The sequence below is a fragment of the Medicago truncatula genome, chromosome 4 (assembly GCF_003473485.1).
Source record: "Medicago truncatula cultivar Jemalong A17 chromosome 4, MtrunA17r5.0-ANR, whole genome shotgun sequence".
Lineage (NCBI taxonomy): Eukaryota > Viridiplantae > Streptophyta > Magnoliopsida > Fabales > Fabaceae > Medicago > Medicago truncatula.
Genome location: NC_053045.1, coordinates 5,010,601 through 5,024,971, shown reverse-complemented (window position 1 = coordinate 5,024,971; position 14,371 = coordinate 5,010,601). Strand labels below are relative to the sequence as shown.

The 14,371-nt window shown below is 29.5% G+C and overlaps 2 long non-coding RNA genes across 2 annotated transcripts; both read left to right on the top strand.

Moving 5' to 3' along the window:
- Window positions 1-5,788: 5,788 nt before the first annotated feature.
- Window positions 5,789-6,351, top strand: LOC11420408 (uncharacterized). Its single transcript, XR_003011340.2, has 2 exons — window positions 5,789-5,949; window positions 6,056-6,351. It is a non-coding gene; the product is annotated as an uncharacterized lncRNA (long non-coding RNA).
- Window positions 6,352-12,546: 6,195 nt separating this feature from the next.
- Window positions 12,547-13,196, top strand: LOC11422475 (uncharacterized). Its single transcript, XR_003011402.2, has 2 exons — window positions 12,547-12,723; window positions 12,858-13,196. It is a non-coding gene; the product is annotated as an uncharacterized lncRNA (long non-coding RNA).
- Window positions 13,197-14,371: the final 1,175 nt, after the last annotated feature.

Genomic DNA, 14,371 nt, shown 5'->3' with positions numbered 1-14,371 from the left:
AATTGGCTTAAATATACCAATGATCCATGGAAATATGACCTTTTTATTTTATTTTATTTTATATTATTTCTATAAGTTTTATGTTTGGATTTCATCCCTGCAAAGTCCGTAAATGTATTTCATAATCATAACCATTTTTTGTCTTGGCTCATTTTCTTATAAAAAAAATGAGCAAAAACAAAGGACAAGCTATTTTTATTCATAGTCAGATCACTCTTTATACATCTTCTTGCATGATTCCTTTTCTTGGCAATATCACTTCTTGCAAGTCTAGTGTTTCAAACCTTAGTCACAAGCCATCACCTCAATAGGTAAATAACAAACACACTTTAAGAAGTAAAAATTGAAAGCAATCTTTATTGCATGAAAGAGGAATTGTTGCAAGTAACAAATGATGCTTTGAGGCTGTGACCATTGGTCTTAAAGCATCAATAACAAATTCAAGATTCAAGAGGAGAGGGTTCATCTATAAAAGGGTATAGGAAGGCAGGAACAAAGTAGAGAAGAGGAGTAACATTATCAATCTTTAGCTTCTACGTCCTTCATACAAATTTTCCCATTTTCTCTATTCAACACTGACATTATAGAATCATACTCAAACCATCACCCAACAAACAAACCATATCCTCTCCACACTTAAAGCATTTGATGAACATCAAACAAAGCACACCTCTAACAAAGGTATATTGTTCCCGCATATACATATTTATATAATATCATAAATTATTTATTTATTTTTGATGTATAATTAATTAATTTATTTAGCTATTTAGCCTAAATCTAAACTTAAACCAAATAACTGCTAACAACTCCATCATGCCGGTGTATAATTTTTTAGGGATATTTTGGATGTTTTCTATTTGACTAAATACCACGATTCATATTATTTTATGAGTTAATTTTAAAAAATTGGGATCGTAGTTTTATTTCATTTGTGATGTTTTTTTTTGTTTTTTCAAAGTTAAAGTGCGGGTATGAACACTTAGGTACCCATAAGGTATGGAGAAGGGGACTAAAGTTGTTTCCACGACGGTACGGGTATTTTTTTTTTATAAATGCGGGTATGAGAATGGACACTGTAGTACCCTATCCATTGGGTACCCATTACCATCTGTGCGAACATTTTCTATTTCTGTATTTTTTCGGTAAAAGGGATGCTAAATATTTTCCATTTATCGTTTTCAAGTGTTGTTGTTGTTGTCGTCTCGTGTGTTTATCTATTTCGGCTCATCTCATTCATGTATGTTTTATTTAGACTAACATTGTTTTTTTTAGAGGACTAACATTGGATTTACCTCAAATCAAATAAATAAACCCAATTCCTTACATTTGGTGTAAAACAAAAATTCTTTAAAGAAAAATAAACATTAATTAAAAATGAATTAGTTGGGAGGTGACATCTTGTTAATCCATGATAGTTGTGACAAACTTGATGATCTTAAATCTTAAAATAATTATTTTATATTTTTATTTTTATAAATAGGGTTGATTGACATGCCAACATCTTGTATGTACTAGTGTGAGACACTAGAAATCCAACAACTCGGCGATCATAAACTCCAAAACAAACAACATTTTTAAATAATATGATTGACTGATATGAGACAACTTGTAGGACAATCAAAATATGCAAAGAAATGTAGATCTTGACACAAAAAGTAAATCAATAAAGAGAGAAAATTAAAACATGACGTGAGTATGAGAAAGAAAGTTGTGATAAAATTGTTGTTTAAATATTATTTTTCTTTTGTTAATCATAGTATTAAACACCTTAAATGAATAGATGGTTTTTCAACTAATCCCTTATTAAATAAACTTTAGTGCTGACTTCATTTATAATACTTCTGGAACAACCCTCGAATTTAAGGATCAGATAAATATACTACCTTTTTCTCTTAACTAACATATTGGATTTTATTTCCTCAAAATAAAGACTATAACGAATATTGCAGGTCTAGTTTTAATATAAACAAATTTTGTAAGGACTACAATATAGGGACTAAAAACAAAACATGATGTATTTGTTGTGCCCAAACCCAAATCTCTAGAATTTCATCTTAATGTTTTTAATTTTATTTTTATAATACCTACAATAAAAATATAGGGTCTTTTGCAGCATTCTTGTATTTTGTAGATGAAGATAAACAACTTACACATTTGTGGTAGAAGCTTTGTTCAACAAATAATGTTTAAATACCTATAGTTAGGGTTTTCTAAAGAAAACATCATTTTGAGGTTGGATATAAGTCCAATAATCCTAAATAATAAAGTATCAAACCATAAGTCATTTTGACTTCATGCATGCATTGAAGCTATGATACACATTATTTTTTTTTATGCGTGGACACGGAAGATTCGGTAAAAATTTTATAGTAGTAAAAGTTAACATAAATAACAACTTTCGACTATTAAGGTAAGGAAAAAAGTCATTTATTTACGAAGAAAGAAATGACTTCGTTTCTTTCCTTTAAAGAATGAAGTTGTTATATTTGTTAATTTTTTTTCACTAATGTAAAAAGTATTTCAAACTTCCCATTTCAACACATAAGGAAGAAAAGAAAAAAAAAAGGTGTGTCTCATACCATGAATTCATGCCCACCTACATAAAGTTTAATCTTTCATTATTTAGGAGCGGACTTGTATCCAACTTTAAATGATATTTCCTTTGAAAAAACATAAGTTGGTTTGAGGCGGTTTTCATGAACATATGCTAATGCAGAGACTTTAGTAGTTGTTTCACTTAATTTGCCGTTACAAGAATGTTGCAATAAACACCTTCTTTCTTCTTTCTTCCTTTCTTTCTTTCTGCCATTATAGGTATTTTTGGAAAAAATGCTACGACGAAATGCTTGTTATTTAGGTTTAAATATGAGTCCATACAAATATACCTTGTTATGCTTTTAGGTTTCATCATGATGATAGAAAACCCAATCCTAATTTCCTTTGTTTGCTATGAAAATGAAAGTTATAAATGCGAGGTAAGCTAATGTAACTCACTTCCCCTTTTAGAGATGCATAAGCGTGTTTAGAACCAATGAATCGTCTTATTTTTATGGAGGAATAATTGGAAAAACACGTTAAGCTTGATTATCATATATCACCTCAAAGAAAACTTATAGATCCAACAACAACTAAAACTTTTAAGTTCTCTAGTTGAAGTCTATGATTATAAATCATAATCCTACGACTATTCAATCTTATTATGCTTTTATCGAACTTCGACTTTAAGTTCATCGTTTAATAGATAAGGTCATATAATCATAATCGTGTACTTTCATACTGTAAAGTGTTTAATAATAATAAGATAAATTTATAATGCTTTCAAACTCATAGCAACAAGAAAGAATTGAAATTTATGGAAAATTTTATTATTAGGGGTATACTCACACATGCTCATTGTAGACAAGTACATAAAGGCAAGAGAAGAAAAATAAAGAATAGCTTATTTGATTAACTTATCAAAATTACAAGAACATGCACAAAGAAAACATAATACCATTATTTAATTCCGTGTCTTCAAAACTTAGTCGAATGAAATTTTCTCATCACTTTTCTTCAAGTTTTCTTGTTCTCAAGTGTATAAAAGGAAATCAAACCAAATGCAGTGAACTACAACTAAAATTAAATAAATTCATAAAAAGCATAAGCATTAGTCAAATAAAAGATCAAGGAACAACAATTTTTGTCTATAACTAGCGATCGTTTGCCTTAAGATACGATCAATCTACAACTAACAATCGTTTGACGAGATCGTACTATTGTTCAGAAGTGTCAGGGATTGCTTGAACGGATTTGCATGTTCCCTTTTTTGTGTAATGTTTGTTTTCTCTTTGAGGTAAGGCATCTGTAAATTTTTGAAATTGATGCTCTGTGAGGGAAACTATAAACCTTTTTCTCTAACAAAGTTGAAGGATTTGCTTGAATATAACTTTAATCATTCAAAGACTATTCTTGAACCATATGGTATCTTGAATACACGATTAAGTGGATAGTTCATCTTCCATATGGTTCCTTGTTGGTCTTTAGTTTTGAATATTGATGCACACTTTACCAGACAATGCATTTTCTTTGCTAGGAACTGTAATAGTAATTCAAGACATTGATTGCTCTTTCTAGATAATGCAGCCTTCGCTTCTTCCATATGTTATATAGTAGCTGAATTGTCAATAGTAAATAATTTGGTAAAGATTAAAGGAAAGATGATCAAGTCCATCAAATCCTCTAATTCTTGTTGGTTGGTTAATTCCACATATTTTTTATAATTATTCTTAGTTTCACGATAAATTAATAAAATAGGTATGATAAACCTCTTCACTCAGAACCCTCTTCTCCGATTACAACCTCATAATCTCATATGTGAGTTCGAAGGCTTTTCAATGATAATTTTCAAATCACAGTTTAGCAATCCAATATTTCTATAGTGACCGTTAGGTTGAATAATATTATTAGATCAAATTCAACACTTAATGCTAGTAATCACTTGATATTTAAGATCAATTCATATGTGATCAAGATATAAAAGGCATTAAGAATGAATTAATGATGAATACAGACTAGAATTGTAATTGCATTGAATATAGTTTCACAACTACATGTTTCAATCAGCTGAAAATAGATTCATCCAAAACCTAATCCAAAATAAATTAGCTACTTATGACTAAAGCATAAACAATTAATATATTTGAATATATTACATGAAATGAGGAACAACTGTATGGTGAGACACCATGAAATCCTCAAGCCTAATATGCAAATATGTCTTTAAAATCTCAAAAAATCGAACCCTTGCTTAGAATGGAAAATGAGCTTTATTAGAAAATCCTTGGTCGATTAAACCTGCCACGATGCTCATAGGTCGTAGCGTGATCCTTCACTTGTCTTACGTGTCACGAGGCATCAATGTAAAATCGTGCCATAATGTAGAAAAATCGTGTCACGATCAGTTTCAAAATTTCAATCTCTTCATGGCACTCCTTTTGTGCCACAAAACTATGTGAACTGAAATGCTAATTTTTGCTTTAAAATCGTGGCATGATGATCCCATTTTGTGGCACGATCCTAAATTCCTTGATCGTTAATTTTCCTATCCTTTCTAGCATCAAAATATCCTGAAGCTATTTAAAACCTTACTAAAAGATATCAAAATGAGTAAGATAACATAGTATGATAGAGTGTCATCAATAACTTTCTACACATAAAGCATGCATTAAAGAATAAATTATTCTGTTATATTCTTTGTTATCACCAAATCATAATTAGAGGTCATGGTTATTTAAATCAACATGTTCCTAACAAAATGTTTCTCACCCCTCAAATACTAACTAAATCTATATTTAGGAAATGTTTATACTAGGTAAAATATGTTGTTTTGGAGGGATCAAACCAAAAAAAAAAAAAGGTTTAAAACGCACATATTTATTTCATAATATAATCTTAAATATTCCAATACAAAATTGTTTACCTTAATATGGTAGCCAATGACATAGACCTCTTGTGAATAAATGTGTATTTTGCAAGTTTTAAGAAAATCACAATTCAATAATTTTTTTTATTGTGTTTTATAATTTTGTATTTGCATTTTTGTTGCATTTCATAGTTTGCCCCTATCTATCATAAAAGGATAGAAATTAAAAATAAAATATAATAATGGATTTGCTCCAAAATAAAATTAATGGAATGTTGCCCTTGCGATTGAGTTAGATGTAATTGTGACTAATTGATTAATGATTTTAATTCTAAGACGTTTTCTTGAAAACCAATAAGTGGAAGAAAAAAACAATAAAAAACATTGAGAAGAAGAAACAAAACATAAACTTTTACAATATAAAGTGATCAATAAATTTCTTTCTATTGCAAAACTTACTAGAAAAAATATGGGCAAAATTATTAAGTTTGTTAATTTATCGATCCTCTTTATTTTCATGTTTCTTGTTGTAGTTGACGTCAATGGTAAGCCATTTCTTTATCCTTTTGAACTTTCTTGTTCATCTTATATACAAAATATTTCATCCCCTTTAATATTTGTTTCTTGGTTTTATTTTTATTTTTATTACAGCTGAGAGAACGTGCAAGGAGGATTTTGATTGCAGAATGCGATATTGTGTTTATCCTACTATTCCACTGTGTGATGTTAAACATTGTCGCTGTCGCCGTCCTCCAAATTTGTGATAAGAGATTGACAATGTAACTGCAGGGGACGGAGTTTAAATCTCATATGAAATTAAATATTTATACAATGGTCCTTAAAGCCACTAATATATTAATAATAAATTCTTCTTTCCCAATATTTTTGTTGACATGTAATTGTTGATCATAGTAATTATAATAATTACTTCCTCCGTCTCATTTTAATTGTATCTTTAGCAATTTTTCTATGTTTTAAAATAATTTTCATTTTATAATATCAATGTGATATTTTTTTTTTTTTTGTCAATATACTCTTATTTATTTAAGGAAAATGCTAGATATCAAGAATAATTTTATAAGAAAAATTTAAGAATGACATGGCACAATAACCACCTTTAGATTTCAGTCTCATTTATTAATCTTTCATAAAAAAGAAAATACATAACACCCACCACCCCATGATTTCCGACCAGACTGAGATTTTATTGGTTAACATTAATTTCAGGACTATTTCTTGATAAAATCTAAGGGTGGTTATTCTGCCATGTCATTCTTGGAATTTTCTTGATAAAATCTTTCTTGATATATAGCATTGCTCTGTTATTTAATATCATTCTATTTAACTACTTCATTAACTACAATTAATAATGATGTCTTAATAAATTACATTAGAAAAATGTAACCAGTGTTCCCGGGGGCACTCGTTAAGAACTATAAGTGGTAAATATTACCATTGAAATAAACTCAACTAAAATTTCCTTAATAATCGCACACAACTCTAAAACGACCATTAAAATGAGACGGAGGGAGGAATTTTATTTGCTCTTAAGCCTAAAATTTAATTTGCATGTCATAACAATTTTTATTTTATAATGTTATTACGTTTATGACCATTCGCACACTTTAATTTAAATAATTTGTCCTTTAAACTTTCTTGGCAAGCATAGAACGTATTCCCTTCCTCTCTAATTACAATATCATTTACAAAATAAAGTGTTTGTCCCTAAATATAATATCATCTATATAAATGTGTATTTTGTTGTTTTATTCTTTTTTTTTTCCTTCCTTTTTCTCCTTAACGTAATATTTCTTTCACACGCTCTTTCATTGGCTATACACAAAGTTAGAAATGGTTTCAAAATCAAACTTTAATTTTACTACTAAACTTACACTCTAAGAACAACAACCTTAATATTAGTTTCAAAAACAAAGGAAACACACTCCAGAGACATTGTCTTGTTTTGAGCCTCCTCCTTCTTCTACTTCTTTAAATTTTTCCCATTCGTCAATATTAGAATATGTATATATTTATTGTATGTTTGACTTGAAAATATTCATTATAAATTCATTAACTAGGAATTATATTCACTAGTAATTATTTAATTTCTAAAATAGGATTGACAATAATTGTATATTATTCACAAAACATATGAATGGAAATCTAGGAACTACATTCTTACAGTCAATTCATTACCAAATAGAGATGTTGAATTCTTGTAATAATTCTCAGGTAAATATAGACATGAATTTGGAGCTGATAACTAGTGGCACTAGCTACGGGATCCTACAAGAAAGAAGACTCCCTCAAGAGAGCCTCTTTGGAATTGAGAGGTGTTACTCTATTTTTCTCTTTGACTTCCTTCCACTATCAAGAGTACAGGTAAAAGTATTGTGGTAATTAAACACAATTTTGAGAAATAAAACATTGTTACGGCACTTATGGCTACAATGTTAGCATTTTTTAGATGATAATAATTATAGCTTCTCTTTGAAAAAAAATTGACATTTGTCATACCCCAAATTTGGACCATTTGAAATCTTTTTTGTCCACATTTTTTAATAGTTCAGATTCTCTTTTATTCGTTTTTTTACCTTTTAAAACTCGTGTTTTTCGTCATTAATCATTTAAAAACTTTCATCTTGCATTTAAGTCCTCGCTTGCATTTTTTACAACATTTAAAATCACTCCATTTGCATTTTTATAAACGCATTTTATAATCCTTTTAGTCATAACAGACAAGTCATTTTAAAATGGCTAATCGCATTTTAAAAGGCGTTTTTTTTATTAATCTTTTCAATCGAAATTTCGGCAGGGAGGATACTTTGAAGTACCTCATGTCAGATTCCGAAGGGACTTTTTTATTTTCTTTTTAGACTAGTTTGTTTATTATTATTTATTCTTTTTTATTTTTTTTTTTTTAGAAAAAAAACAAAAAGAAGTCACTCACGTGACCTCTTTCTTTCTTTTCTTTTCTTTTATTTTTTTATTATTTTCTTATTTATTTTATTCATTTTGTTTTTTTATTTATCTATTTATCTTTTTGGTCAAATCTTTTTCTCCAAGTCTCAGCTGCAGGGGCATTTTGGTCATTTGTTTGTACCAGAGCCAACCCTAGTTTGTCACTATAAAAACCCTGTCAATCATTGGGAAATGGGCCAGAGAGATCACTGTTCACAGAAAAATCAGCAACCACACATTTTTTCCAATCAAGTCACAAACACAATTTCCTTCTCTCTCTCCTCTTTACCAGATCAAACACAAAAATCATAAGAACAAATATGAATATCACCAACAACATTCATGAATATGCATGAGCTTTCATCCTCCTAATTTTTTCCAGAAATCAACATAAACATCACATAATCCAAGCACCACAAACACAATCCAAAACCAAAGTTTAGAAAATCAGAACCGAACCAAAACAGACAGAGACGAATCGGACCAGAGGGAAAGCAAGCACGAACCGGAGCAACCGAACCGGAACAAGGGAGAGAGCAACCAAACCGAACCGGAGAGAGAGAGTAGAGGTATTTTTTGCTCACTTTTTTTTTTGAATCTTTGTTCCTAGATCTAGACTTGTACGAGTTTGTTTTGGAAATTCTGAGACCGGATTTGGGTTTAGCAAGAAAAAGGATATTTAAAACTGAAATTTTTTTTGAATTTGGTGGAGTTTTGGAACTCCGGCGCGGTGGTGCCACCACCGGCCACCGCGCCGGAAAACTGCACTCGCCGGAGAAGAGAAGGAAAAAGGGGCACTGGTTTTTGGTTCTAGAGAGAAGGGAGAGCAATTGTTTTTTTAGAGAGAGGGAGGAAGGAGAAGAATGAGTAAAAAAACCGGTCCTTATGCTTTATAACATGTGCAGACCGGTCTGGTTCATCTGAACCGGACCGGTCCATTTGATTCCTTTCTTCTTTCTTTCTAAGCCTTTAGATCCTTTCCTTTTTTAATCTAACGGTCATGTATGTGCAATCCATGGTGACATTTAGTACACCTTCAGATCTAGACTGTTTGATTTTTAATCTAACGGTCAAGGATGATTCTGTTTAGATCACATGTGTGTTCCTTGCTTGCAGTATTCCATGTTCTTTTTTATCCAACTGTTGGATCTTAGATCCTATGGCTATGATGAATCCAGGGGTTTGAACTTGGACCATTGATTTAATCCAATGGTCCAGAATTAATCCTGCTGAACCATTTGTTTATTATTTTCATTTGTTATTGTTTCTATTTTTTAAATGCTGTTTTTTTATTTCTTTTTTGACATTTTATGTTTTAGAAAAAATTCCAAAAAAATGTTTTTTTTTCTCATTGTTAAAAATCCATCCTATTTTTTTTTTTTCTTTTAATTTGTTTTTTTTTACTTATTATTTATTATTTCTTATATGATGATCTTAAATGTCTTTTTTTTTTATTATTTTTATTTCTTGCTTATTATTTCTTATGTCTCATTCATCATAATATTTCTTGTGATCACTAACCATTTAATTTTTGTCTTAGATCATAGCATGCATATTTAATTTTCTCATCATTTTATCTTGTCATTGGATTAGTATGTATAAATAGGGAATTGATGTAATTTTATTTCTTGCATTTTATTTTGGCATAAAGGCCTTAGGGTTGTATTTAGGAATTGATGTAATAATGTAGGTAACACAAGCACCGACACATACACCGACACTACCACATTTTATTTACCGCTTTCCGTTATTTTTTTACGACGTTACGTTAGTTTTACCGTTAGTTTAAAAAAAATCATTTTTCACAAAAAAAATCAAATATGTCAAAATTCAAAAAATCATTTTCTTAGCAACATTTTTCTCTTTATTTTCTTAATCAAATTCTCAATCAATTTTAATTCAACTTCAATCGTTTCCAAAATTTAAAATCAATCAACCTCACTCATTTCTTTTATCTCATGCCTTGAGGCCTCTTTCTCTTCTTAAAACCATTTTCAAAAAATCTTAAAACCAACCTAACCCACCAAAGAAATTTTTGAGGTGAACTACATTGGTTTTGATCCCTTTCTTTAAGGGTATGTAGGCATAGGATTTTTATCCTTCCAAATCAAATAAAAATAACCAAAAACATACTTCTCCTCCCTCCATTCTTTCACTTAGACATTAGGCAATAATTTTTTCAAATAAACAAGTAACTTAGCACAAGATAATTTAGGCAAGAGGTTCCTATGGAATACCATAGACGCTTAGGATGCTAGTACCTTCCCTTCGCGTAACCAACCCCCGAATCCAAAGTCTCGATAAGGGTTTTTACTCATTTTTTCTCTTCCCAAGAATAAAAATCGAGAGTTCAAAGATCGACGATTCAAATCAATTAATGGTTTGACATCCGAAAATCGCGAGCACAACATTCATGATGACTCCTCCAGTTAAGGGTGTATGTGGTTTAAGCAAAATCGACGATGAACGTCTATGACCTGCAAAACAGTAAACCATTAAATAATCTGAGGCGTGACGAAGTCACTGTCTTAAGGATTCATGGACCTCATAAGCGTATATCCTCCCAAGATACAACAGGTTCTTCGCTTGTATGAATCATATCAGGTGACAGAACAACTTGAATCTCATAAACACATGAATGATGCACCCATGAAACCTAAAGTTGATTTTCTAAGAAAGGAAATTAATTTTATGTGGAGAGGTGATCAGTTCTCCGTAAAAAGTATGTTTATTCTGATGTGAAAATAAAAGAACCATATGTTTTTGTATAGTGAGCAAGTTTGGTGGTTCCTTATAATTAGGAAGTAATTATCACTTGGTCAAAGCAAGCAAATAAATGTAACCCTAGGGAGAGAAAACTTCAAATAAGGCTAATTTTAAGTATTAGTACCAACCCATATTTACAACTTTGACTAAGTATATCAACATGTGGTCAAAATAATAGTTTAGTAAAGTTAATCATGTTTCTAATTAACTTTTGAAATAAAATAAAACTCTAAAATTACAACATTTTTAAGTGATTTTCATTATAATCACTACTGATTACAAATGCTCAAGGACACAACCAAGAGATTTCATATGCTCAAGCACACAAGAAAGAGATTTCCAAATGCTCAATCACAAGAGACTTTTAAGAGTTTACAAATAAAAGAGTTTTCTAACACTTGATATATAATCAGAGGTGTAAACAATTACAGAACAGAACAAACTCTTTAAGACTATAGAATTTCTAAGATATGTACTTAGTAAGAAATTCTTAAGTGTTATATGTGCTTTTGATGTTTATAGAGTAAGGGCACAGTTAAAACTGCAGAGACTTGTTGCTTTTCTTCAAGTCTTAAGCTCCTTATATAGGCAAGGATTTGAGAGACGTTGGAGAGGTATCGTCACATTATGATTCGTCGAGAAACTTCAATCAAGAACGTTGAAATATTTCCGGAGATGGATGTTTATATGGGACATTTGAAATTCTTTTATTGCAACTGGAATTATTTGTTCATTCCTTTTGTCCTTGAAGTTCTTTGTTTGTATTTTCACATGATCAGGAGAATACAAATTGTACTATCTGAATCTAATAGAGACAACTTTAAAATATGACAAAGTATGACGTGGATTCCGGGTCCTTCAGAGTCTTATGTCTTTCAGAGAGTCTGATGGTCTTTATAGTCTAGTAGCCTTCAGAGTCTGATGTTCTTCAAAATATGATGTATATCTTCAGTTTCCCTATTTTGCAAATACTCTTGTATATATTCTTCCAAGATCAAAACTTTATTTTATACTATGGATTTTAATCTATATAGTACAATACACTTGAATATATATTAACATATCCAATTATTCTTCAATAATTTATTATCATCAAAACTCCAAAGGTATTGCACAAATCCAATTTTGTACCAATATATTTTGCTAGGTTAAAAAAAAGTACAATTCAACAATTTTTTAGTTTTATAATTTGTATTTGGACTTTTGTTGCATTTCATAGTTTGCCCCTACGTATCATAAAAGGATAGAAATTAAAAATAAAATAAAATAAAATAATGGAAGGTTGTCCTTTTTCGATTGAGCTAGATGTAATTTTGACTAATTCATTACCTATGATAGGTTTAATAATGATTTTAAATCTAAGACGTTTTCTTGAAAACCAATAAGTGCAAAAAAAACAAAAAATAATAATAAAAATCATTGAAACAAAACATAGAACTTTTATTTCCTAAAAAAAACATAAAACTTTTACGATATAAAGTGATTATAAATTTCTTTCTATAGACTTAGAAAAAATATGGTCAAAATTATTAAGTATGTTAATCTATTGATCCTCTTTATTTCCATTTTTCTTGTTGTAACTGATGTTAGTGGTAAGCTATTTCCGTATCCTTTTGAACTTTCTTGTTTATCTTATTATATACAAAATATTTGATCCCCTTTAATATCTCCTTTAATATTTGTTCCTTACTTTTTTTTTTTTTTTTTTTTTTTTTTTTTATTGCAGCACAGAAAAGGTGTAAGGAAGATTTTGATTGTAGAATTCGTAGTTGTGCATATCCCCTTATTCCAGTGTGTATTGATCCCTTTTGTCGTTGTCGCCGTGCTTCTATTTGAAAACAAAACTTTGTGATAAGAGATTGATAATGTAACCTATATATTATCTAGGGATGGAATTAAAATCTCATATGGAATACTTATACTATAATGGTTCTTAAAGCCACCTATATATTAACAATAAATTCTTCTTTTTCTTCTAAAAAAATAATAATTCTTGTTTCCCAATATTTTGTTTAAAATGTAATCGTCATTGATAGTAATTATAATAGTTACTTCCTCCGTCTCATTTTAATTGTATCTTAAGGAATTTTTCTAAATCTCAAAATAATTTTGATTTTTAAATATCAATGCAAATGTAACCAAAAAAGAATATCAATGCTACATTTTTTTTCATTAATATAACATTATTTATTTAATTCCACTTCACTTAACTACTCGATTAACTACGATTAATTAATATATTTTTGTAAATTATACTAATTTTTCCATTAAAATCAATTCAACTGAACATTTCTTTGATAACCGCACACAACTCTATAACGACTATTAAAATGAGACGGAAAAAACAATTTTATTTGCTCTTAAGCCTGAAATTACCATTCAAAATACATCAACACCAATTCATCAAAGTTGCTAAATCACTTCTCCGTAATCATTTATCTATTTCCCAGTTCGCAATTTTTACTCCAATCTCATGGAAATCATCATGTAGGTTTACTTTTGGAGTACCTAATAAGAATTAACTACTTGGTAAGCATCAAATTCATTTCCCTCTTCCTTTCCTTAATAAAATTGAACCACACCACGTCTCTCCTATCACTTTTGTTAAAATTGTCTAATTCAATGTTTTAGGAATGCAATTTATGTTGGGGTGTTACAACTTCCCACACACTTTAGTTTAAATAATGTTGTCCTTTGAACTTCCTTGACAAGCATAGAAAGTATTCCATTCGTCTCTAATTGTAAGATTATTTAAAGAATAAAGTTTTTGTCCCTAAATCATCTATACTAAATGTGTATTTTGTTGTTTTATTTTTTTTCTTCCTTTTGATTGGCTATACCCAAAAAGTTAGAATTGGTTTCAAAATCAAACTTTTACTACTTAACTTACACTCTAAGAACAACAAGAATAATATTGGTTTCAAAATAAAAACAAAGGAAACACACTTCACAAACATTGTCTTTGTTTTGAGCCTCCTCCTTCTCCCTCTTCTAATTCTTTAAATCTTTCTCATTCGTAAATATTATAATATGTATATATTTATTATATGTTTGACTTATAAATATTCATTAGCAATTATTTCATTTTCAAAATAGGATTGACAATAGTTGTATATTATTCACAAATCATATCAAAGGAAATCATTGAATTACATTTTTGCAATCAATTCATTATTATAGTATAAAATATCAAACAGGAGAATTCAAAAGAGTGTCATATGTTACCAAATAGAGATGTTG